Source organism: Pleurodeles waltl, chromosome 12 (assembly GCF_031143425.1).
Source record: "Pleurodeles waltl isolate 20211129_DDA chromosome 12, aPleWal1.hap1.20221129, whole genome shotgun sequence".
Lineage (NCBI taxonomy): Eukaryota > Metazoa > Chordata > Amphibia > Caudata > Salamandridae > Pleurodeles > Pleurodeles waltl.
The window spans coordinates 184296954-184322666 of NC_090451.1; positions in this window are offsets into that span (position 1 = coordinate 184296954).

A 25713-nucleotide genomic window follows, 5' to 3' on the forward strand; every position below is an offset into this window, starting at 1 on the left:
CTTTGCTTTTTTGATTGCTGCTTTTCAAAGCATACCAGATTGTATCCATTTGAAACTGTTCTGTTCTTTTGCTTTTTCATTCTCTCTTTTTCTTCCTTTCTTGTCCTCCTTATTTCCTTCTTTCATTCCTTCCTTCTTTCCTGCCTACTTGATTTCTTTCTTTCTTGCATTCTATCTTGATATCATTCTCTCTCGATTTCTTTCTCTTGCTATTTTTCTATTGTTTTCTTCCTATCGCTTTCCCTCTTTTGCTTTCCTCTTTTTCTTCATTTGCTTTCCTAGATTTCCTCCTTTTGCTTTCTTTTTTCCACTTTTTCTTTCTTGCCTTCTTTTGCTTTCTTTATTTTGATTGTGCCTTCTTTCTCTTCCCTTCTTTCTTGCCTTCCTTCTTCTCTGTCTTCTTTCCTGCTTGCCTTCTTTTTTGTTTGTTTGCTTCTGCCTTTCTTGCAAGAGGTTTACAGCCAATCTCAACTGACTGACTTTAACTGATAGAGACTTCAAGTTGCAGATTCCTTGCCTTAGAATTTCCCCAGGTGTCAGACTGGATACAAAGCGCGCCATCAAGTGGTGTCAGGCACTTCTGCGTTTGTCGTTGATGTTGTGGCCGCCATGGTGACATCAGGGTCATACATAGGTGCCGCCTCGGAACGGGGATGTTAGTTATTTTCTTTGCGTGCCACACGCTGATCTGGAGAGAGCTACTCTGGTAATTTTTTGATCAATTTTGACACTTTTTGTTGTGTTTTTGGTGACCTTTGGTGCGTCGAAGACCGGTTCAAACCATGTGAGCACTGTCACTACATGATGTTGGTGACAGATCCGCACCGGGTCTGTTTATGGTATTTGGAGTGTGACCACTACCCAAAGTCATGCTTCGAGTGCCAGACCATGCATCCGAATGCTATGAGGGAGCAGTCTCTAAAGCTCATGGCGACCCGGCATCCGACTTCGCTTTGCACCCAGTCCCACTCCAGAGGAAAGTCTCAAGACTGCCAACAGAGTCACCACCACTCATCTTCTTCCAAGGGTAAGAAGAAGTCGAACAAGGCTAGGCATTCTTCGACTTCACCCTGTTGCTCGGCTGATGTGATGCAAGAGGAGCGTTGATGCTCCAGGCCTCCATCCAAGGAGACTACTTCTGGGTCCACTCTGTGCCTCCCTGAGTTTCCAGGAGCCGGAGCGACCCCTGCCCATTTAAAGGAGTTCTATGAGGCCATGTGTAGTTGGGCATTGTAGTTGGGCATTGGGCAGTCTGACCCTCCCCTGCAGCCCTGCCTGAGCCTGGTGGCTTCAGCCTCAGCCTCTGAGATCTCCTCTGGATCCATTCGGATCCTTGCCGACACCAGTCGTGCCTTTGCCACCTTCCCCTGTAATGGCTAAGTCATCAACACTCTCGAAGTCGGTAGGACCCATGATCGACATAGACCCAATCCTAATTCCCATCTACCCGGAGCTGGAGCGATGTCAGCCGACGCCACTTTTGACTTCGATAGGACCTACTCACCCAATGTCAGGTTCAGACACTTTTTCCTATTGGTCTGGATATTAGGAGGGATTGGAGGGGTTGCTGGACTCTTATAAATACCAGCTGGATGACCCGAACATGGACTTCTCCAGACACCGCCATGCTTTCTCCTCCTACAAAGGCTACAACAGAGGAAGCCTCCTATTCAATGGTGGTCAGGAGCGCAGCTGAGGTCCTTGGCCTTGAACTGCCCATTTTAGGGGTCAGGGCTAATCTCCTGATGGAAGTGCTTCACCTGGGGCTTCCACTTTAGATTCTCTTCTCCCATTTAATGAAGCCTTCACTGATGTCCTTCTTGGTACTTGGCCCAGAACCAGCACAGCGGCTCCTGTGAACAGGACAGTCGCCTTCCACCATCAGCCCACCCTGAAAAACCCTAAATTCCTGTCCCAACACCCCACGCCTGAAAGTCTTTTGATTCAGGCTTCCTCTTCTTTCTGGTGCATTCCCCTCCTCTCCCCCGGATAGGGAATCAAAGAGACTGAACCTGAAGTCTGGAGTTGCTGTCAGTGAGCCACTATACCCACTTATTGTGGGATCCGGTCATGCAAGGTTTGCTGCACATCCCAGGTGAGGCTGGGCTACCATCTTTCAAGCTGTTGAGATGCGGCGAAGTTCACTATTCGCTGTGGGCTGGACACAACTGGCTCTCTGGGTAGATGGGTTACATTGATAGTGGCCTTTGAGGTGCCACACCTGGTTGAGGACATCTTGTTTTTTGGGGGATGTACAACAATCTCTTATGGACATGCCCTTTGATGGCACCCATCTCTTCGGAGACAAGGCGGACTCTGTGCTTGAGAGGTTCAAGGAGTCCCAGGCTACCACTCGGTACCTTGGATTTTGGACTGCCCCTCACCCACAACAGTCCACCTTTCACCCCTTTTGTGGCCACGGAAAGAGCTCCCTGTCATGACCCTTTCCCAGCCACTGTGCCACCCATGCTACTCAGCCCCTGGAGACATGGAATCCCACAGGTTTGTGGGACAGGGAACCAGAGTCCACTCCACCCCCTGGTGCAGCCTCCAAGCCTTCCCAGTCTGTTCGTCCATCTCAGACCATTTGGAGGCAGGATTTGCCATCACCTGCCACACAAGGGAATCTATCACAATGGACATGTGGGTTTTTCAGGCAGTCCGAAGGGGCTACTCCCTCCCATTCAAGACTGGCCATGCCTCCATCCAGCGGCCGCTTACTGGAGGATTATCTGGCACTTTTCCACGAGGAAGTTGTGGCTTTGTTGGCAAAGGGAGCCATAGAGAGGGTCCCTGCACCAGAAGTAGGGTGTGCTTGTTATTTCCGCTACTATCTGGTGCCCAAAAAGGACAAGGGCTTATCTCCTATTCTAGACCTTTGGGCCCTCAATCTCTTTCTCAAGAAGGAGAAGTTCAAAATGCTTACTCTGGCTTAGGTCCTGTCTGCCTTGGACCCAGGAGAATGGATGGTAGAGTTGGACTTGCAGGATGCTTACTTCCATATACTCTTCTTGTCTGCCCACAGATGCTACTTGCGATTCTTGGTAGGTCACGAGCACTTTCAATTTACCATGCTTCCCTTTGGCCTTACCAGTGCTCCTTGGGTGTTCACGAACGTGATGGTGGTGGTTGTAGCTCAACTGTGTAGGTTAGGATTTTCAGTCTTCTCCTACCTCGACAACTGGCTGTTGAAGGTGGACACGCCCCAGGGAGCCGTCTCCCACCTTCAGACTACAGCAAACCTTCTGCACACACTGGGGGTCACTATAAACATGCCAAAGTCACACCTGACTCCCTCTCAGATGCTCCCTTTAATCGGAGCTGTTCTGGACACAGTGCAGTTTCGGGCCTATCCTCCTGAACAGCAAGTCCAGGCTATTCAGGCTATGATTCTGATGTTTGTCTCTATCCTGGGTTTCGGTGAGACTGACTCTGAGGCTGCTGAGCCTCATGGCCTCCTGCATCCTGCTGGTGACACATGCCAGATGGCATATGTAGGCTCTGCAGATAGACTTGAAGTTCCAATGGGCACAGCATCAGGGGAATCTCCCCAACATTGTACAGATCTTGAAGCGAACTGCGAAAGATCTGAAGTGGTGTGTAGAAGGTGTGGGTGTAGCAATATGGATGTAGCAATATAATAATCTCTGCCAGAGACGAGCTTTAGTTTTAGTAATGGTTGTTTTATTGCTTTAACTATTTCAGTCCCTTTATTTTCCCCAGAGTTCTAAATAGTCCTTCCTTTTTGTTCTCCGGTCCTCAGTTTCTTTTCTTTGCTTTCTTGTCTTCTCTGGTTGGTCTTCCTTATTTTCTGATTCATTGTTCTGTTTTCCTTTTTTAGGGTCTCTTTCCTTGAGGCACGCTTTCCCTGACGTTCAAGCAGGATTTGAGGAGTCAGCGGGATGGAGGTCGGGAGAGGGGGAAAAGAAAAGAAATGGAAGGTAACTGGTGAGTCCTGGGGATTCTGGGGTAGGGTTAGAAGGGGTAGTGCAGCATGGTGGGTGGTGGCGGCACAGGGTAGCCCCTTCTATATATACCCAACATTATCACCAAATCGTGCAGTGATTTTTAGATGTTTTTCCACCAAATCTGTTGAAGGGTCTCTGCAGGACTGTTAACCTCACAGTCCTCGCAAGCGCATATTAGTGGTAGTCTGAACTCTCGATATACACACAAACGAGAGAGAAAGAAGAAAAAAGAAACTCTATGCTCCTGGTTTGCCTCAACACCCTCAAGTGGTTTATAGACAGTTCCTCCTAATATCTACCTCCCGCGCCACCCGCCCTCCCCTCCCTGCCAAGTAGTGTGTTATAACGCTCCCAAATGCAGGAACGTACCTGTGACAGCCACGTACCTCCAGGGACGTGGAGGGAGAGTGATCCTGAATGCTGTTGTGCAGTCAGCACTGCCGGTTTGTTGGCTCCAACGTCCTCTCTGGTGCCCTTGGGTGTCTGTCGGTCTCCTGCCTTCTCCTTTGCGACTCCGTTTTTACTCTGTCCTCCGGCTGCCGTGCGCATCTGAAGTTCTTCTTTTGAGGTGTCGGAAACCAGTGTATTCAGGTTCGGGCCGCCTTCGTTGACTTTGTTCGCTCTGTAGTGCCCCCGGGGCACTCTATGACCGGGTTAGTGGCGGCCTCAGTAACCTGGGATCTCGCGACCCGGTTACATGGCGGCTTTCAAATCATGATTGGGTCAATGGCAGATCCCTCTCCCTTCCCCAGTCAGATCTTACACTAGTGACAGATGGCTCACTCCTGGGCTGGGGGGCCATATGGGATAGGTGGAGATCAGAGGTGTTTGGTTTCCGTCGGAGTCTGGACTCCACATCAATCTTCTGGAGCTCTGGGCGATCAGGCTTGCATTAAAAGCATTCCTTCCCTCTCTCAAAGGGAAAGTGGTGCGGAGTTCACAGACAACACTACCGCCATGTGGTACTGCAGCAAACATGGTGGAGTGAGGTCCTGGACCCTTTGTGAGGAGGCTCTGTGCCGCTAGATATGGCTGGTGCATCAGGGCATTAACCTGGTGGTTCAACATCTGGTGGGCTCTGTGAATGCCAGAGCAGACAAACTCAGCTGTTGATGCATAGTCGATCGAGAATAACGTCTCCATCGGGACATGGCAATGGGAATAGCGTGGATAGATCTGTTCACCTCCGCAGAGAACGCGCAGTGTCAGCTCATTTGCGTGTTGGAGTTTCCAAGGCGGCACTTGCTCAGCGACACTTTTCGTCTTGAATGTAACTCAGGCCTCCTTTATGCCTTCCCACCTATCCCACTTCTGTCCAGAGTTCTGAAGAAAATCAAGAACGACTGGGCCCAAATAATCCTGGTGGCTCCAGACTGGGAACAGAGTGTATGGTATCCAGATCTACTGAGCATGGCCACAGATCCTCCAGTCAGACTGCCCCTTTGGGAGGATCTTCTGTTGCAGCAACAGAGGAGACTACCCTCCACCCGAACCTGTCTAATTTTTGCCCTCATGCGTGGAGATTGAGCAGCGGCAGTTGAGAGCTTTTGACCTCCCGCCTAAAGTCTGTGGCAGGGTGGCAGCCAGGCGTCCCTCCACCAAAACAGTATGTCTGTCATTGGCATAAATTTGTGGCATGGTGTACCAACAAGTCTGTTGATTCCCTCTCTTCTTCTCTCTCTGAGGTTCTTTTGTTCATCCTTTCTTTAGCCCAGCATGGCTCTGCTTTGGATAGACTTAAAGGTTACTTATAGACTATCTCAGTGTTAGAAATGGGGTTTCTGGTTGTCTAGGGTATGCACCTCAGCTAGGCAGAACCTACCCACTCTAGTCAGGGCTAGGGAGTTACACGTCCAACATAACCCCTGCTCACCCCCTTGGTAGCTTGGCACGAGCAGTCAGACTCAACCCGGAGGCAATGTGTAAAGCGTTTGCACAACACACACAACACACGTGACGCAAAATGTACACCACAAAGTAAACACAACACTGAGCTATGTAAAAATAATCTGTATTGCACAAAATGTAATTAGACCAACATTACACATAAGTAATACTCTGCTACCTTAGCAGTTGTCAGAATGTTACACAAGTTACTAATACTCTGCGAGAATATGCAGTGGTCAAATTAGAACACGTAAGTACTCAGGATTCTGCAACATAAGCAGTAGTCAGGAATTACAGTAAGTGATATATGCACTTGTCATGAACAATTCCTAAGTACCCCTGAATGGAACAGTAGAGAACACATGGCAAGTCATAAATAAAAATAAGTTTCTCTCAGTGGATCACCCTAGAACATCCCACCCTCCCAGTGACTCCAAGAGTACCTTAGTTCACAGTGTAAGGCACTCCAGTGCCTGGAAGGTCGTAGTGGGGGCCCCTGGTGCTCCTATGCGCTCAACGGGGGCCACGCGCTGTTCTGTAGGGGAGAGGTGCAGCCAGCACCCTCTCTGGTATTCCAAACGGGCCCCTCTAGCAAAGGGGGGGGCCACAAAAAAATGCCCACTGGGACAATCGTTGGTGGCGCGGGGAGCCTCCGATGAGACTTCCACCCCGCCCGCTCTTCCTGTTCGATGTTGGCCCTTCTGGGGGCCGCGTCCTCTGGGGGAGCTTCCCCTGGGCCTCGACCGGCCCTTCCTCGAGAGGAGGTGGGGGGGCAACAGGGCCCCACATGATACTGTGGACCTGGTAGGGCGGGGGGAGCCTCTGAGGAGGCTTCCGTCCCCTCGCCTGGCTGGGAAGCCTTGCAATGAGCATTTCCGGCTCATAGCAGCGGGTAGGCTCCCAAAGCAGGTGCCTCTGGTGCCCCGGGGGTGCTCCGGAGAGCAAGCTCACCCCGGGGGTATGACAGGAGCGTGCTCGCTCCTATTCCTTTAGTTCTAGGTGCCCCACGGGCACCGAAGACAGCGCAGCTCCGGCGCACTGGAACACACACCAAGAGCCGGGTTGCGGCGGTGACTCCCGGCAGGGGAGAGGGGCCGTGAAGAGCGCGAGGGGCACTCCGATGCTCCCGGGCTGCAGCGGTGTTCTTTGGCAACTAGCACAGCGCTTTCCAAAGCGCTAGGGCACATTTAAAGCCCAGGCTGCGGCGGTAACCTTTTTTCTCAGCAGTGGAGAGAGAGCGCTTTTCTCCAAGCGCTACAGGCAAGGCTGAGAGATCGTGGCAGGGGTCAGGGGCCACAGTACCCTGCCCCTGGGAACAACAAGAAAAAGCACAGGGACGGTGGATCCAGCTACAGGCCAGCACAAGGGGTGCAGATGGTGGCAGTTCCTTCTAGTGACCAGGCAGGTCACAGGTCAGCACAGCAGCAGCAGTCCAAGGTGGTTTCCTGGTGAGTCCATTCATCAGCGTTCGGTGTCCAGTTTCAGTTCCAAGAGTGTTCAAATTGTGGAGGAAATTCCCCTGTGCTTATAGTAAGTTCTTACAGTGTTTTACAATGGTAGGGAGAGGGTGTTCCTGCCAGTTACAACTGGTTCTGGAAGTGCCCCCTCTCTCCTTTCAGTACAGGCTCTAAACATCAGTGGGGGGTTAACAACCCTATTGTGTGAGGCCAGGGCAAAGTCTTTACAAATGCAGGTGTGCCCTGCCTCTCCCTTCTCTCAGCCCAGGAAGGCTTTACAATATGTAGATGCACCTCTGTGTCACCTCCACCCTCCCTGTGTTCAGGCTGTCTGAGAAGTATGCACAAAGCCCCAACTGTCAGTCTACCCAGACATGGATTGGAGACAAGCTGCAAAACACCAAAGTTATAAGCACAGATAAATGTGCATTTTCTAGAAGTGGCATTTCTGTGATAGTAATAAAAAATACACCTACACCAGTAAGCAGCATTTCTCACCACTATCACAACCATACCAAACATGCCTATGCTACCCCTCATAACTCAGACAATACCCCTTACACATAAGGCAGGGCATTTCCAATGCAATCCTATGAGGAGGCAGGACTCACAGCAGTGAGACACCAAGTTAGGCTGTTTGCCACTACCAGGACAGGCCACGCAACATGGCACATGTCCTTCCTTCTACATACATGGCACCCTGCCCAAAGGGCTAGCTAGGGCGTACCTTAGGGGTGACTTACATGTAGTAAAAGGGGAGTTGTGGGACTGGCAAGTAAATTTAGATGACAGGACCCTGTGGCAGGAAACTGCACACACAGGCTCTGCGCTAGCAGGCCTTAGATAGGTTTGACAGGCTACTTCAGTGGGTGGCGCAAGCAGCGCTGCAGGCCCACTAGTAGCATTTAATTTACAGGCCCTGGGTATAGGGATACCACTTTACAAGGGACTTATAGGTAAATTAAATATGCCAATCAGATATAAACCAATCATACCAAATTTGTAAGAGAGAGCACATGCACTTTAGCACTGGTTAGCAGTGAAAAAGTGTTCAGAGTCAAAATGTCAGCCAACAAAGGTCAGAAAAATAAGGTGGCAAAAAGCAAAACGTCTGGGGAATGACCCTGTAAAAGGGCCAGGTCCAACACTCAGCCTTTCCTGAACTGCCAGACCAACCTTCCCTTTTCAAATTGTAGATTTACATTGTTTGTAGATTCATTGAGGGACTCACCAATTAGTTTCCTCCACTCCATTTATTATTCCTCAGTGGGATCTCAATCGGGTCCTCACTTACTTGATGTGTGCCCCTTGTCGGCCGTTACACAATTGCCCGTTGTGGCTCCTTACTCTCAAAACTGCGTTTCTTGTTGCCATCACCTCTGGTCACAGAGTGAGTGAACTACAATTTCTTTCTTCTAAACCCTCATTTTTGCCTGTTCACCCTGACAAAGTGGTGCTTCGTACAAGGGCCTCTGTCCTTTCCAAGGCTGTTATGCCTTTTTATGTAGACAAACCATCACTTTGCCTACTTTTTAAGCATCCTGAAATCCTTCTCATGAGGAAGAGAGACTCCATTGTCTGGATCCAAAAAGAGCATTGCCATTCTACCTCAACCGCACTAAAGATTTCAGGGTGGACGATCAGCTCTTTGTTGGGTATGTGAGTGCAAGGAAAGGGAAGGCAGTGCAGAAGCATACCATATCATAGTGAGTACTACTTTGCATCAAATTGTGCTATGCTTTGGCAAAGAAGCAAACCCCACAGGGCTTGCGATCTCACTCCACAAGAGCAACTGCTGCTCCCACAGCATTGGGACGTGAAGTTCCTGTCCTGGACATCTGCCAGGCAGCAACATGGGCATCCCTGCACACGTTCACAAAACATTACTGCCTGGACAGTCAGGTCTGCAGAGATGGCTACTTTGGTTGTTCGGTCCTGCAGGACTTATTAGTATGATCATGGTTTGCAGCCCACCAGCAAGGATGGTATTGCTTAGGTATGTATTCTAAGGTGAGGAATCTGCAACTAGAAGTCTTTATCAGATGAACAAGTTACTTACCTTTGGTAACGATTTATCTAGTAGAGACATATTCTAGTTGCAGATTCCTTACTAACCCACCAATCCTACCCGCTTGCAAACTGATTTCTAGGGACAAGGATTCCCTTTTAAGGTCCTTAGCTCTGTCGCACCATTTTCAGTGTTCTTCATGGCACTGCACTTTGGCGTCAAAAGTCGTGAAAAGAAACTGATGCCACCGCTCAGAGGTGGCATCTATGTACAAACCCCAAGTCATCACGGCGACCACGATGCCAACTACAAATGCGGAGTCAACCAACACCACCTGATGGCACGCAAGGGTACTGCTGGGAGAAAAATCTCCGGATCCAGTCTGACACCTGGTGGAAGTTCTAAGGTAAGGAATCTGCAACTAGAATATGTCTCTACCAGACACTTTGTTACTGAAGGTAAGTTACTTGTTCTTTAGGTCTGCATTACTCAAGGCCTTTTGATTTTACTAAAATTAAGTGCATATCATAGTTACTTAAGAAGGGTTTTAGCCAGAATTCATCCATTGATCTGTGGCCATTCACTTTTTTTCTTCCATACCTTCCAGCATGCATTAAAAGGCAATGCATCAGCCTCCTTCACTCATTGACTTCACTTCACTTTATTGCATTCCGTTGTTTCACAAAAACACCCACGCACATAATGTAGATATCTTAAATACCAATAGTACAATAGTAATGTATTTTTTTTTTTTTTTTTTTTTTATTTTTAGACCAAAAAAACGAAAACTATTTTGCCTGTAGGAAAGAGTTTTTGTTTAGATTGATATGGGCCCGGAATATTCCTAAACAATAAGGTGTTGCAAAAACCTTAACAAAACAAGAATTGCTAGAAGGCTGTCAGCCAACACCAGAGCTTTTGGGTTTGCCAAAGTTTGTTATAGTTGCTTTTGTGCAATGTCTGTCAGATTGTAACTTTGTAGCTGCCTGCATATGAGTGCTTCGTTAAGTGGTGATTTAGGCGCCCATTATGAACATGGCGGTCCGTTCCGCACCGCGGGCAGTGGCAGTAGAAACCGCCAACAAAGGAGCGGTCCGGACTGCCAAATAATGAACCAAATGAAACTCACGCATCCCGCGCACCACCCACCACCAGGAAAGGAGGCCCGCTGACGACTGCAGAGACTGCCCACAGGCCGATGAAAAGGCAGAACCCGCCCATCAAATAATGAACCATCATTCCGCCGCCAGTTCCGGGGCGGGAACCCTCGCCACACAAAGCCAGGCAGAAAATAAATAAATAGAAGGAAACACTCACCGGAGCTCAACAAAACGTGCAGCGGCAGCCATGGACAGAGAGCTGCAGATCATGGCAGCCTTGCTCCTTGCCATATAGCTACACGACCGAGACCACCGACGAAGATGACGACGGTAAGTACTGCAACCTACGACACAAGGGAGGAAAGGGCAAAGTTACACACCCACCCCGCAAAGCCCCCCCAACCCTTCCCAGCAGCAATAGTCAGACACCCCACACCAAGAGGGACGCACCCGACCGAAGGCCACTGCAACTTGGCCATAGGACATACAATAGCACCACAGCCATATATTATTTAAACAAACACCAGGGTGGAACTGCGTGCAGCCCAAACAGAGGCCACACAGAAACTTTATTCAGTAGCTCACTGAGCTAAATGATAACCGGGCCAATGGCCAGTCCATAAAAAGTCCATTTTCCTTGGCCACAACTGGCCACACCTGACTCCCACAAGTGCTGGGTACTCCACTCAACAGGGCACCATTTGGGGATCCCGGCACCTCACGGAATAGGGGCGGAGTGGGGATTTACGACAGAGGTGGGACTTTGACTTGCGTGAGGAGGTTGGAGGGGGGGTGGGCTTCTACATAGAAGGGGGTGGGGGCTGTTTGGCTCGGGCGGAGCAGGATGCCTTAGGCTCTGAGCGGGCCTTCTTCTTAACTGGAGAAGGGGCACGGGAATGGGAAGGCTGGACCGGAGTGGGCTGCGATGTGGAAGGAGCAGAAAGGGCAAGGAGGTGGGCACATTTTGGGACAAGACAGGGTAGGCCAGTGGGTTTGAACAGGTCTACATGGGAGAGGGAAAGTTTTTTGGGAGCAATTGGGGTGGGTGTGGATAAGGGCGTGGGAGTGGAGGCAGAGGGAGTTGATGTATGGGGTGTAGGTGTGCGTGTAGTGGGTGACGGTGACTGCTCAGTATGCTGTGGTGGATGTCTGATGGGTGGGTGTCTTGTTGTGTTTGAGTGTTTTGGGAGGTGGGGGTGGACACAGTGGGAGAAGACAGACAGCTAGTGTGGATGTATGTTGGGTGGGTGTCTGCAAGTCGAGTGAGTGTGCTGCATGTGTCAACTACAGTAGAGGTGGTGAGTGCAGGTGTGGTGTATGGGGTGCATGTATGGCTGTCTGCTATTGTGGTGAGTGCAGGAAGAGGAGCAGTAACAGTGAGTGAAGGTGCAGTGCATGAGGGTGTGCATGTAGAGGGGACAGACAGGGATGCAGAAGAGGTGGGCACACTGGGGGAAGTGGACGTTGTTGTGTGTGCAGGTGTCTGTTGGCTGTGGGAATGCTTGTGGTGGGAGGTGTGGTGCTTGTGTTTGGAAGTGTGTTGATGTGCTTGACTGCGTGTCTGAATGTGTGCCTTGGATGGGGAAGGGAGTGGGGTGCCGGAAGGGGTAGAGGAGATTGGAGGGGGGATGGAATTGCCAGGGAAACTGTCTGCCGTCCATGAGGAGGCCAGAGCCTGAAAAGATCTCTGTAAGGCAGACACAGCACCGTGAATGCTATCCGGATAGGCATTAGTCTCTGCGTCTCTGATGCTATCCCGTGGATGGCATTGACAATGGTTGTCTGCCCTACAGAGATGGTTCTCAGGAGGTCAATAGCCTCCTCTGTGAGGGCAGCAGGGCTGACTGGGGCAGGGGAGGAGATGCCTGGGGCAAAGGAGACGCCCATCTTTTTGGGTGGGCGGGCACGGCCAACTCAGTGGGGAGCAGAAGGGAGGGCACTGATGGTATGGATGGTGGCAGAATATCTCATGGTCGTGATTTGTCCACTAGTGTTCGCCACTGCCGGAGGACCCCCATCGGAGGAGGTTTAAGAGTCACTACCACCTATGGTAGTAGCCTCCCCCGTGGAAATCCTGTTGCCCTCCCACCCACTGGTCCCCTGGGCGTCCGTTGTCTCTACCTCTGAGGATCCGTGGGCCGCTGTCTCCCCACTAGCCGGTGCCTCAGCTCCCTCCCCTGATGTTGATGCTGTACCAGACATACAAAAGAGAACAGGGGTGGGGAGACAAAACAGGAGAGACACTTGTGAGTAGCTGAATGCTGATACACAATGGCCAGACATACACCTACCCAGAAGCCACACCCAACAGGCAGCACCGTGCACCAGGCCCATGACCATGGCCCTGACTACTGACCAGTATAGTGACCTACACCCATATCCTGTCATTGCATTGAAGCTGAGGTAGGTGAAACCTGACAGGGACACCCCTACACCCTTTGGGGAGCAGACAGTAGCTGGACACCAGTCAAAAACCCTGCTCTAAGCACCATGAGCCCTATCGCACACACACTCATCCTTCCAGGCTGTGCAGTGAGTATTCACCCCTTGTGACTGCTGTGCAGCCTTCAAGCGCCCATCTAGGTCTGGGTACGCCACCGCCAGGATCCTTCGCATGAGGGGGGTCAGTGCCCAACCGGCACCCCTACAATATTGGGAGGACTTCCCCAGCTGATCTTCCGCGCCCAGCGCCGCAGGTCCTCCCACCTCTTACAACAGTGGGTGCTCTGCCGGTTGTAGACCCCCAGGGTCCGTACCTCCTTGGTGATGGCATGCCAATGTGCCCTCTTCTGGTGGGTGCTGACCTAGTAGGGAGACACAGAGAAGAAACACAGAGGTCAGGCACCTGCACGATGCCAATAGCTGGCTGATTGTTAGACATAGGACAGACAGTACTCCCAGACATGCAGGTCAGTGCACACAGCATTCCATGCACCAAGCACCATCCTGGCTCACAGTAGCGCACATCAGAGCAATCCACTCCATCCATTACACACACAGTACCCCTAAACCGGGACTCACCTGTACCTCTGGTCAGCCGTAGAGTCTGCCGTACAGGGGCAGGACCCCTTCCACCAGTTTCTCCAGTTATTCCTGGGTGAAGGCCGGGGCCCTTTGCCCTGCACCACGTGGAACATCCATAGCTAAAGGCAGGCCACAGCCGTACACAGAGTGGCGTACTTGTCCGCACAGGATCAGGGAGTCAAGTGATCAAACGATAACGAACATGCGTACGTTCCACAGCAGAATGCACCGTCACCCCCGGCGGCGATCATGATACACCAGGATTCCCCATTGGCATCCATGTTATCCAATGAGGGTGCGAACAGCGGTCAACGCCGCCGTACGCTGTGAGGTCAACCGCTAGCAGTCTTAGGTCACTTCCACAACAAAGGGAAAGAACTACAGTGGACAGACATGTTGCCATCACCTACGCATCCTGAAATTCAATTTAGTCACAATGCTGGGCCTACTATCAATATGAAGCACCTATGTCTCTATCCATAGAGTATATAATCATACATGATTTACTCTGTTCCCTCTTAGTGATGTCAATTTACATCTGTCAGGTTGCAGTTATTGTATAGACACTACAATGAACAATGCAGTGAATGTGTTTAGCAAATATGCCAGTGTGTGTGCGCACATGACTCCTTGTTCTTAACCCACACAGGTACCGACCCATGTGGCGAGGAAGGGCACCATCTGTGCACAGACCACTTGTGGATATGGGGACCATGGTGGAGCGTCAGATCATTATCCCTTACTGACTCATACGTGCAACTATTCAGGACCTATGTGCATTACTGGTTCCTGCACTGACTCCCAGAAATCGTAATCAGCTTGCCATTCCAACTGAGGTGCAGGTGCTCTCTGCACTCCATTTCCTGGCCAAAGGCTCATTTCAAGTGACAGTGGGCATGGATGCTGGTTTCTCACAGCCAATTTCCAGTCAGGTACTTGCAAGATTTTTTAATGCATTTGTACACCATCTGCTATCCTATGTGCGATTTCCCCCAAAGTGGTGAGCTCCCTGCCATCAAGTCAGACTTCTATGCCTTTGCAAACATTCCCCATGTTATTGGTGCCATCGATGGAACCCACATACCCATCATCCCCTCAAGAGAGTGAGTGAACAGGTGTACAGAAACAGGAAGAACTTTCACTCCATGAACATCAAATTGGTATGTACAGCAGACCAGTACATATCCCATGTGAATGCCATGTTTCCGGGTTCAGTCCATGATTCATTTGAGGAACAGTAGTGTGTCACAAAAGATGGAACAACTCCAAGGGGACAGAGGGTGGATCATAGGTAAGTGTGCCTGTCACTAACTGACACATTGCAGAAAAACAGCGTATTGACCATTTCTCTAGGTGATTCTGGCTATCCAAACTTGCGTTGGCTCCTGACACCAGTGAGGAATCCCAGGACAGATGCAGAGATGAGGAAATACAGTGAGGACGTACTAGGAGGGTGATAGAATGTACTATAGGTCTCCTGAAGGCTAGGTTCTGGTGCCTACATATCTCTGGGGGTTCCCTGGCCTATGGGCCTGATAAGGTGTGTAGGATAGTCGTTGCATGCTGCACAACATGGCAGTGAGACATTCAATCTCCCTTTTGGAGGTGGAGGGTGCTATAGGTCCTGATCTGTTACCTCAGAGAGGTGATGAGTGATGGTGAGGATCAGGAAGGGGAAGATGTCAATTCCAGAAAACCAACTGATACAACTCTACTTCCAATAACTGTCTGTGACCTCAGCCTGTACATGTGGTTAGTGACTGATACTGTAAGTGTGCCATGTCAACTAGGGGGAATTGGTCATGATATGCGAGTCATGGACCTCTTCAGCATGGTACAGACAGACAATATAAGCATTCCCTTCTTGACTATTTTGAAACACACTGTACCACCAGCATGCACAATTTGACAATAAAGTTTATCCCTGGTTGCATCATTACTCCACTTTGTTCAACATTGAAGACAGGAGACAGTGTTACAGGTGATATATATTGTTTATTGGTGGAATACAGTGAAATGTGCTATGTACAGTGATGGAAGTCGTTATGGTTGGTTGTCCTCAAAACCGACTTGGTGGCAGGCCTGTTTGATATCATAGGTGGGTCCTATTTGTAGTTTAGTACATTATTTAGCCCTCAGCTAAGTGCAATTGGTGAATGGGTGGGATGGTTGCTTGGCAGTAGTAGCAGTGTAAATTGTGGGAAGAGGGCTTGTTTTTAGCTGGGTTTCCAGTGCCATATCTTGGCCTGAGACTACGTTTGGGCACCTGCTGTGGAGCTACTTGGGGTGACATGGTCGGCCCTTGTGATTCCTGGGAGGGTTTTTCCTGTGCTGTTTCAGCTGCTTGGGACAACTGTTGCTGGTTGTCCAGGGTTGTTGTGGGGGCCTCTTGTCCAGTGTGGGTGTCTGAGGGTTTGTTGACCAACTGCAGCACTGCTCCAGAAATGGTGGCCATTGTGTCATTGTGTTCTTTCCACTGCCCCATGGCCTGTTGGTGGTGTTCCAGCTGCATCCTCTGACTTTGCTCCAGGGTGGTTACAATCTGTGCCAACCTGTCTTGGGTATGTTGGTATGCCCCCAATACCTCTGCAGTGACGTCCTGGGCTGCTGCATCTATCCAGTGCCCTGCACCCTGACCCACTGAGGGACTTGACCGTGCCCTGGCCCCCTGTGCCTGTGTCCCCTGCGCAGGTCTGGATGTGCCACTAGTACGGGGCCCTCGCCTTCCTGCATGTTGGGGTGGGAGACTATGGCCTCTGTTGCTGTGTCCCACCTGTTTGCGCCCTGGGTCCACTGGTGTGGGCACGCCTCCCCTGGCCTGCTGGTCTTGACTGGGTGTTAGGGGTGACAGTGTTTTCCTGGGTGGGGCTTCTGCATGGTGAGCATCCAGGGCTGTGTGAGGGGCCTGCCTGCTCATCAGTGTCCAGGGATCCTTCACCAGTGTCCTGTGATGTGCCTCTGTCTCCCTGAAATGCTGTGGCACTCCTTGTCCCCTCCCTTAGGGTTGCATGGGTGGTGGTGCCTGTTGGGGGACATAGAAATGTTTGTTACATATGCATGAGGGTTTGAGGTGGGCTGTACTGTGCAATTTAGTGCTGGTGTGCCTTTCAGTGGCCTTCAGGGGTGCCTTTGTGAGGTGGACATTGCATTTAGTGGCAGTGGTGGGGTTACATTGTGGTGGGGGTTATTATTCCATTGTGGGTACGTGCAGGGGTGGATGGCTGTGCACAGCGGGGGTGATGTGGCCCTAGTAGTGAGTTGTGGGTGATGCAGGGTGGTGGATGTGGTGGGAAATGGCTGGTAGGGGTGTGGGTCTAGGTGGGTGTGGGTGGGGTGGGTGGTGTGGTGCATGCATTACAGGTATGGTATATATGGGGTAAATGTAGACGACTTAAACGAGTCCATTCCTACAGTGAGTCCAGTGAGTCCCTCTGGGTGCAGGATGGCGAGTACCTTCTCCTCCCAGTCAGTGTAGTAGGGTGGTGTTGGTGGCGGTCCTCCCCCAGTCTTCTGCACTGCGATGTGGTGCCTGGATGCCATGGCCCAGACCTTCCCCCGCAGGTCATTCCATCTCTTGCGGATGTCATCCCTGGTGTCCCACTGCATTCACCCTGTTGACAATGGTCTGCCACAGCTCCATTTTCCGGGCGATTGGTGTGTGCTGCACCTCGGAACCGAATATTTGTGGCTCCACTTTTAGAATCTCATCCATCATGGTCCTTAGCTTCCATTCGGTGAACCGTGAATTTTTTTTGGGGGGACATGGTGACGGTGGTGGAGGGCGTCGGGACTGGGGACGTTGTTTGGGTACTCCTGTGTGGGTCACTATGCATGTCCTGTCTGCTGGTGTTCTCTGTCTGGCTCTGATGCTCTCCGGCTTCTGGTCCTAGTTTCGTTGCAAGGGATAGTGGGGTGTGTCTGGGGGTGTTTTATGGTGTTTTGGATGTGTGTCAGGTGTGTGGGTGCTAAGCCTAGCCAATGTGTGCAGTGGTTGTTGTCGGGCCCACTTGCTGCCTGTGGTGGTTGCATCCGCCAATGTTCGACCAGCGTCCACTGTCCGCTGAGGTGATTTGTGCATCATTATTTGGAGGGAGGGATGTGGGTGTGCTTGGAGATGGCGGGGTGGGGTGGGCCGTGATTCCCGCCGACAGGGTCCTGGCGGGGAGTGGTGGTGTGGGAATGTTTGGCAGGGTTGGGTTTTTCTATCATTATATGGCGGGTTTCCATTCGCTGCCGCCGGCGGGATTCTGTTCACCGCCGCCACAGCGGTCGGCGGTCTTTCCCGCCATGTTCATAATGACCGCCTTAATCTGGTCTCAAGAAATAATAATTATAAAATGCATGGCACCCATGTTTAGGTGGTGGCAAATTTTCTTTTCCCCCTTTTTTGTGGCATCGGCTTGCAGTAAAAAACAATTTTAAAAAATGAACCATAACACTAACTTGCCAAGACTGGACAAATTGGCTTTGCCAATGTTTGTTGATAGATTAGAGTTATTGCTCCGTACCATGGATTTTGCACTTCGGTTTACCAAAAGTAATTTTCTAATGTTAAAACTTAGCACAAAACCAGTCCAAAAATACACATGAAATTGCCTAAAAACGTTTAAATACGTTTTGTCCCGTTTTCCAGTGAAAATGTAAATCTTGTTAAAAAACACAAAAATAACATGAAGCTTATACAATTTGCACCATGATATTTGGGAGTAATTTTACACCAAAGTCCCTAAAAGTACTGTACATAAAAACAGCCTTTGTCCAAATGCTCATTATATCATCATTCCACCCACTAAGTTACTCATTACGAGTAGCCCTACTTTTGGCCCCATTAGTCTCCTTCCTCCAATTTCGTGGGAAGAGACTCCAGAGGATTGTTGGATGTCACCGAGAGCCCACTCACAAAACAGGGACTACCACAAATAAGGGAATGCTGTACTTGAATGTTCCTGGTATTTCCCCATTTCTCTCCAGAAAATATTGGCTGGTCTCAGCATCTTCTGAAATGTCTGGGTGATCCGGCAGGCCTCCAGATCCCATAATTCCAATGGGGGTAGGAGCAACTGTTTCTGGCGCCAACAGATGACCTAAGTCTCACACGTGCTCTAATTGAAGGTCACTATCTTGTATTGTCCTTCACGGAATTTTTTCAACTGCCCCAAAAAGTTGATATACTATGCTGACATTTTTGATGCATATTTTTTAATAGAAGAAATAGTAAATTGAACGCACACCCTGATATTTCTGAAATATTACTAATGTAGATGCAGTTGTGAAAATGTTTTCACATATTTGCCTCCCTCATAATTATATAGAGATGTACTTGCACTTTAGGGAAATATGTGTGTCCTTTTAAACCCAATGAATAAATGGTTATCATTGTTGGACTTTTGCTTATGCAGGGTCATCCTAAATCTTTTTGCCTCCTGCCTCCTATTTTTTTCTGACCTGTCGCTGTTGGCTTTTGAACTCTGAGCACTTTCCCACTGCTAACCAGTGCTAAAGTGCATATGCTCTCCGTGTAAATTGTATGTAATTGGTTTATCCATGATTGGCCTATTTGATTTACTAGTAAGTCCCTAGTAAGGTGCACTCGAGGTGCCAGGGCCTGTAAATCAAATGCTACTAGTGGGCCTGCAGCACTGGTTGTGCCACCCACATAAGTAGCTCTGTAATCATGTCTCAGACCTGCCACTGCAGTGTCTGTGTGTGTATTTTTACACTGTAAATTCGACTTGGCAAGTGTACCCACTTGCCAGGCCTAAACCTTCCCTTTTCTTACATGTAAGGCACCCCTAAGGTAGGCCCTAGGTAGCCCCAAGGGCAGGGTGCAGTGTATGGATAAGGTAGGACATATAGTAATGTGGTTTTATGTCCTGACAGTGAAATACTGCCAACTTCGTTTTTCACTGTTGCAAGGCCTGTCTCTCTCATAGGATAACATGGGGGCTACCTTTAATTATGATAAAAGTGTAAATTCCCCTAGAGAGTAGATGGACATGTGGAGTTTGGGGTCCCTGAACTCACAATTTAAAAATACATCTTTTAGTAAAGTTGATTTTAAGATTGTGCGTTTGAAAATGCCACTTTTAGAAAGTTAGCATTTTCTTGCTTAAACCATTCTGTGACTCTGCCTTGTTTGTGGATTCCCTGTCTGGGTCAGTTTGACAGTTGGGTTGTTTTTCACCTCTCACTAGACAGTGACACAAAGGGGGCTGGGGTGTAACCTGCATTTCCTGATTAGCCATCTCTGCTAGGAGGGAGGGGTGGAGTGGTCACTCTCACCTGAAAGGACTGTGCCTGCCTCTGACAATGCCGGTTCCAAACCCCTGCTGTGTGTCTGATGCCTTGCCTGGGCAAGGCAGGATTTCACAAGTAGGTGTGAGTCCCCTTTGAAGAAAGGTGACTTCAAAGACTAAAATGGGTATAAGAAGGGCACCCAAATCTACAGACTTTAGAAACACTTCTGGAACCAAGAGGAACCTCTGCCTGGAGAAGAGCTGATAGCTGAGGAAGAAGTGCTGCCCTACCTGTGACTGTGCTTTGTGGAGCTTTCCTGCAGTGCTGCTTCTGCCAGAGTAAGAGGGCAAAGACTGGACTTTGTGTGCCTTCCATCTTGTGAAGAAATCTCCAAGGGCTTGATTTAGAGCGTGCCTCCTGTTGTTTGAAGTCTCAGGGACAGCAAAGACCTCTCTGCCAGCACCTGGAGTCTCTGGAGAGACTCCTGCTCTGACAAGTGGTGCCCTATCCAGTCCCTGGGCACTTGAAAGAAAAGCTGGTGGAAATCCAAGGAAATCGACTTCGGACGACTCCGGACCGACGCCGCTACTGAATCCGGTGACGCCGCCTGCACCCGACACCGTGACCTTCGCTGGAACACGACGCTCTTCCCAGGCCCGACGCCGCTGCAGCCCCGCTGAGTCCGTGACTCCGTGGAAGTTGCCGCACCACGTCGTGACCGACGACGCTCAAAGTGCACGGATTCAACGTTTCGCACAGACGCCGCGATTCCCGACTTCGCGCATCGGCTTGTTTTCACTCTTCACCAAAGGTACTGTACTTGGGGGTCTACACGACTCCGTGTCCGGCGCCGCTGGTGTTGGCTTGTTGGGAACGACTCCGTCACGACACCGTGTTAACATCTCATTGAAGCATTTTTGTTTCTAAGCGCTATTTTTGAGTTTAATCTTTAAAAATTCATAACTTGACTTGTGTATGTCGGATTTTTGTCGTTTTGGTCTTGTTTTGTTTAGATAAATATTTCCTATTTTTCTAACCCGGTGTTGTCATTTTGTAGTGTTTTCATGAAGTTACTGTGTGTGTTGGTACAAATACTTTACACCTAGCACTCTGAAGTTAAGCCTACTGCTCTGCCAAGCTACCAAGGGGGTAAGCAGGGGTTAGCTGAGGGTGATTCTCTTTTACCCTGACTAGAGTGAGGGTCCTTGCTTGAACAGGGGGTAACCTGACTGTCAACCAAAGACCCCATTTCTAACAATCATTAATTATATTGTACAAATTAAATAGACAGGAATACGAGAAGTGACCTTCACTAAACGAAATGACAATCAATAATGTCATTAATAGGTATGACCCGGAAAAAATGTTGATTCATTGAATTAAAATAGATGGAAAATAAATCAAATTAGATGGCTTAAATTGAATAACGACCATTGCAATTGTGTGTCGTTAAATTCCATTAGCATGGCTTGTATTAAATTAAATCACCTTAAATTATACAGTATACATTGCTCACCTGCATGCCAGGCATGGGCAGTTCTTGTCACGATTCCCTTGTTACAGCCAATCAGAATGGTCACGATATATGGCGTTTTTTATTAGTTGAAATGGAGGCTTATCACATTGTTGAGAAATGGTTTTAGTGCCATGCAGGAATCTTTAGATCAATGTTAAAACCTTTTTACCTTTTAATTTCAAAACACACAATGGCCTAGAAAGGGTTCCCGCATGTAATATATATCAGTCTATGTGTCTCAAATATTATAACAGGTCAAAACTTTGGTACATTTTACATTGGACATGAGCCGCACTTGAATGACTTACTCTGACTGCACACTCTAACCGTTTACCAGCTTCAGACGGTGAACTAGGGAAATGTTTCTGTGAAAACTGGTTCAGGAGTCTGGGGCATTCAGCGATTAATCAGCTTAAATTGTGGCACCTGGAGACCTTCACCCTCTAATGACTTGTGGTTTACCCTACTCTTGGACCCAAAACTGAGCACCAAGAACATCTTTTCAAGGGAACACTGGAATAGTGAGCCAACCAGTAGTAATTCCAGTCTGCACACAGACTCTATCAGAAAAAGGCACTTTGTTGCAAGATCAGGCAAAATATAATAGATTAGGTTTTAGACACCATTTATTTTCACTTTATCAGAGCTGAAACAACAACCCTAGCAAGCTACAACTGGTTTCAGAACCTACTTACAGCTTCCCCGGCACCTTTGGATGTTAACGTGTTGTGCTCTTTATATAGTGGATTGCAGGTTTCCCAGCTGCTGTCTGCTGAGGGCCAGGATGTGCCACTTCTTGTGTGCCCGCGTGCACACAAGCCTCAGAGTGGCAGGTTGACTGTGCCCCAGCCTCGCCGACTCCAGCAGCATCATCTGGGTCCTCAAGTGTGCATGTGTGCACTCCTTCTACTACAGAAATGGGGGAGGGGTGGAGGCACAGGAAGGCAGTGGTGTAACAATAGCCCCAGTGGAGTGTGGGATCTGAGCTCTAGGGCCCTCCCTCCGACATTTTTCATGGGCGGCAGGCCCCTGGCCTGAGAGCTCCTGACTGGATCTAGATATGGGGGGGGAGGGTGGTCCCTCTCCTTGTATTTTTCAGTGGGACCTCCTCAAGTTTCAATACGCCGCTGCAGGAATGTAAGGCCTACATTGTGCTCACTCCTGCTGGGGAGAATGAATTTTCTTTGTTTGATCTTCCTGGTGCCCGAACTCAAACCCAGCACCCACGCAACTAAAGAGCCCATCACATTTATTTGTTAAAGGGAGTGCGGGTGGATATGATGTGCTAAGTGCACCAATCTGCGGCAGGAGTTAAACATAAAATGTAAGGGATCCGAGGGATCCAAGCTGCACAGCAACAGACCGAAGACGATTGTTGTTCCAAATGACCAGCACTCGCGTTAGAAAACACATTAAGGCCAGTATCTATATGGTTTTCTCAGTACAGGTCAACAAAGTTTAATCACCTGACGGAAATCTGCTTCTCTCACCAAAAACTTATTTAACATAAAATACCAGGGTCAATATTCTTACAAAATCCCATTTTCACTTGTCAGGTTCGAAAACCCGGTTGCACTTCTAGGAAACGTTTAAAGGTAAAACCCAGAGCCTTATGCTTCGGGCACTTACACAAGGCATGACAATTAGCAAACGTACTTAATGCCACAGTAAGCTTCAAGGTACCATAAAAACGACATCCACATTTGATTAAAATCATTGAAATGTTCTGGGTTATGGACGTGATTATTAACACTGTATTACACAGGAGAATATGATCACAATACAGGAATGATTTAAGTTATTTCACAGAGCCATTTCTTCTTGTTTGTTGCACAACAACCCTTCTTCTTCCATGGCTGCCTACTTCAGCTCTCTATGGTCTGTTGGACAAAAATCGAACAGCCCAAACAGGAGCACAGATTTTTGGAAAATCTATCCTTGCTCATGGAGTGCACTGCAGGGGCTCCAGGGGCACAAAGCCTCACTGTATGGCCTGGTAGTACGGATCCCTCCCCGGGTTACAGCAGGCCAACATCTAGCTTCTCTGACACAGCTCTCAAGAACCTCCTCTGTCTGGACGTCTTCACTTTGTGTATGGTTACCTCCAGTACTCCTCTTCAGCAGTCATTTGTACTTCATTCGAAGCAACGTCTTCTACGAGTATGAACTGGAACGTGTACCTCCAGGGCCTGCAGACTGCAGCCCCGGAAAGGGAAGCTGATTTCTGACTTTCTCAGCGTTCACCGTCATGAGGCCTCTAGCACTGTCTAATGAGAAATTCGGACATATAAATCTTGGATTTCCCCAAGGAGTTCTACTAGTTTGGCTCTTTATTATGCTCAGATGTGTTTTGTTTATGTAGGTCTGGTTTCGGGGAGTGGGTGTCTTTCACGGGGGTTGTTCTGCCACATTTTTTGATCTGCAGAATAGGACAGGATGGGAGGCTGTGCTGGGTGTTTGGTGTCAGGGACTGAGAACAATCCCAAGAAAAGAGAGGAGATGATTCTGCCTGTATTTGACACACAACACTACATTTACAATATACTTGGAGATTATTGTTGCAGTTAAGGGGCAAGCGTTGGTCTTTAATTCCGAAAGGATCTGCTTCACTTTACCCACTGTTCACATGAGCCCAGCTGACTCAAAAAGGGCTAGAAATGCTCTCTGATTTTCTACCAAATCGCATCTGTCTAGCAGGCTTCTCCTATATCTTATTCGTGTCAGCTATACACACAATCGAGATCCATAATAGATTCCATGCACACCCTAAAGCATCACATACATAGCTCTTGCTCATGCCTACTGACCAAGAGCACATATCTACACTGTCCATATCCCTTATTAATAGAATGAATTACCCTGTTGAATGGAACAGGCAGAACATTTTCAACAGGACAGGCTGGTAGGCAACTCTCCCCTGAAGGTAATAGACAAACATACTTCCGCCTTCCTCTACAATTCATTGCTGCCTCCAATGGTAGGTCTCCGCAGCCCAGAGAGATAACTGTGATCACTCTTGAAATGGAGTACATTGGTGTGTCACTGTTCACAGCAAATCCACACTCCGGATCTCATACTATTTTGCAGTGACCCTCACTCCATCACTGCACTTGTCTACTTGTCGTGGGTGTTGAGGCAAAAAATAAAAAAACATAAAGAGAGCAAAAGTGAGGGAAAGTTAGGATGGGGGAGCATGCTCTACATCGCCAGGCAAGAATACATTTATGTCCTAAAAGCTCCAAACCATTTAAGTCTTGTAATGGAGTGTGAAAGGGCAGTGTCTAGGAGGCTTTGAGGATATGACCCCAGGACACCTCTAGTAGTAATTAGAAATATAACAGTCCTGATATATGCAACAATGCAATTCTGCTTGTAATTCTAAAAACAATTAAATATGTTATTACTTTCTGGACAGGGTGCACCTCACCACAAGCATATCCAAATCACAAAAAATGATAATAGGTCCAGAAAATGACAAATCCTAATTCATGTACCTTAATGAGATGTCACAATAATACATAAGGTCTTCTCAAAATCAGACATTATATTTGATTCACATTTAAATTGGGGCTACTTGCTTCCTACAAGAAGCCTACACATTATGCAATATAAGTAATTTTTACATCCCTTTTACAGCAATAATACTCACCGTCATTCAATCTAAGTGCAACCCACAGCAGCTAACGGAGGCAGGGCTTTGGGGGTACATGGGAGAAATCAACCTCCAGAGAGAGAAAACCCACAGGAAGTACATTGAGTACTAGATTAAGTACAAATAAGAAAAAATTAAAATATTTTCTCCCTTGACACAACTAACATCCATCTGGAATGATATCCTAGTGTCCATCAGGACCACCTCAACCTACTCTTGTTTGCGAAAGAGCTGAAGATACAACTCTTTCACAACCAATACAGGATGGTAAAGTCTTCCATTCTCAAATCTCTGCTTCTCCTCCAATCACGTATTGACTATATCCTTACTGTTAAGCCTATGCAATGCTCTGCTACCTTGGTGGCTCGGTGAACACTATACAAATTCCACATGCATAGATACATACTTACAGGCCTGTTGAGACGCCCACTCCAAACCCTCAGGCCTAATCCGATGCTGTACAATTAAGCATCTATTTGAACCGAGAAATCCTGTTTGACTGCCTTTACTTACTCAATATACATGGGACCTCCTGGGTTAAAAATATAAAGGTTTAGATCCCAATGCATTTTAGATAGACTTTTTGTATTGAACGTGGCAGCCAAACAGCTGAACAAATTGTAATGACATTTCACAGCAATGTACATTGGACTATGTTGATATTCCTTTTTTGCTATTTCAAATGATATTATGAAGTGGTTATGAAGTTATAACGGTGATATCTATGTAGCACAATCCTACTAAAAGTAGCAAAGAAGCCCAGAAACTAAATGAGAATGTATATGTAAAGTTTCAGATTTACTACACAAACAACGGTAAGACCCATTCTGGTCACATGCTAATGGAAACCAAAAATCAAATACA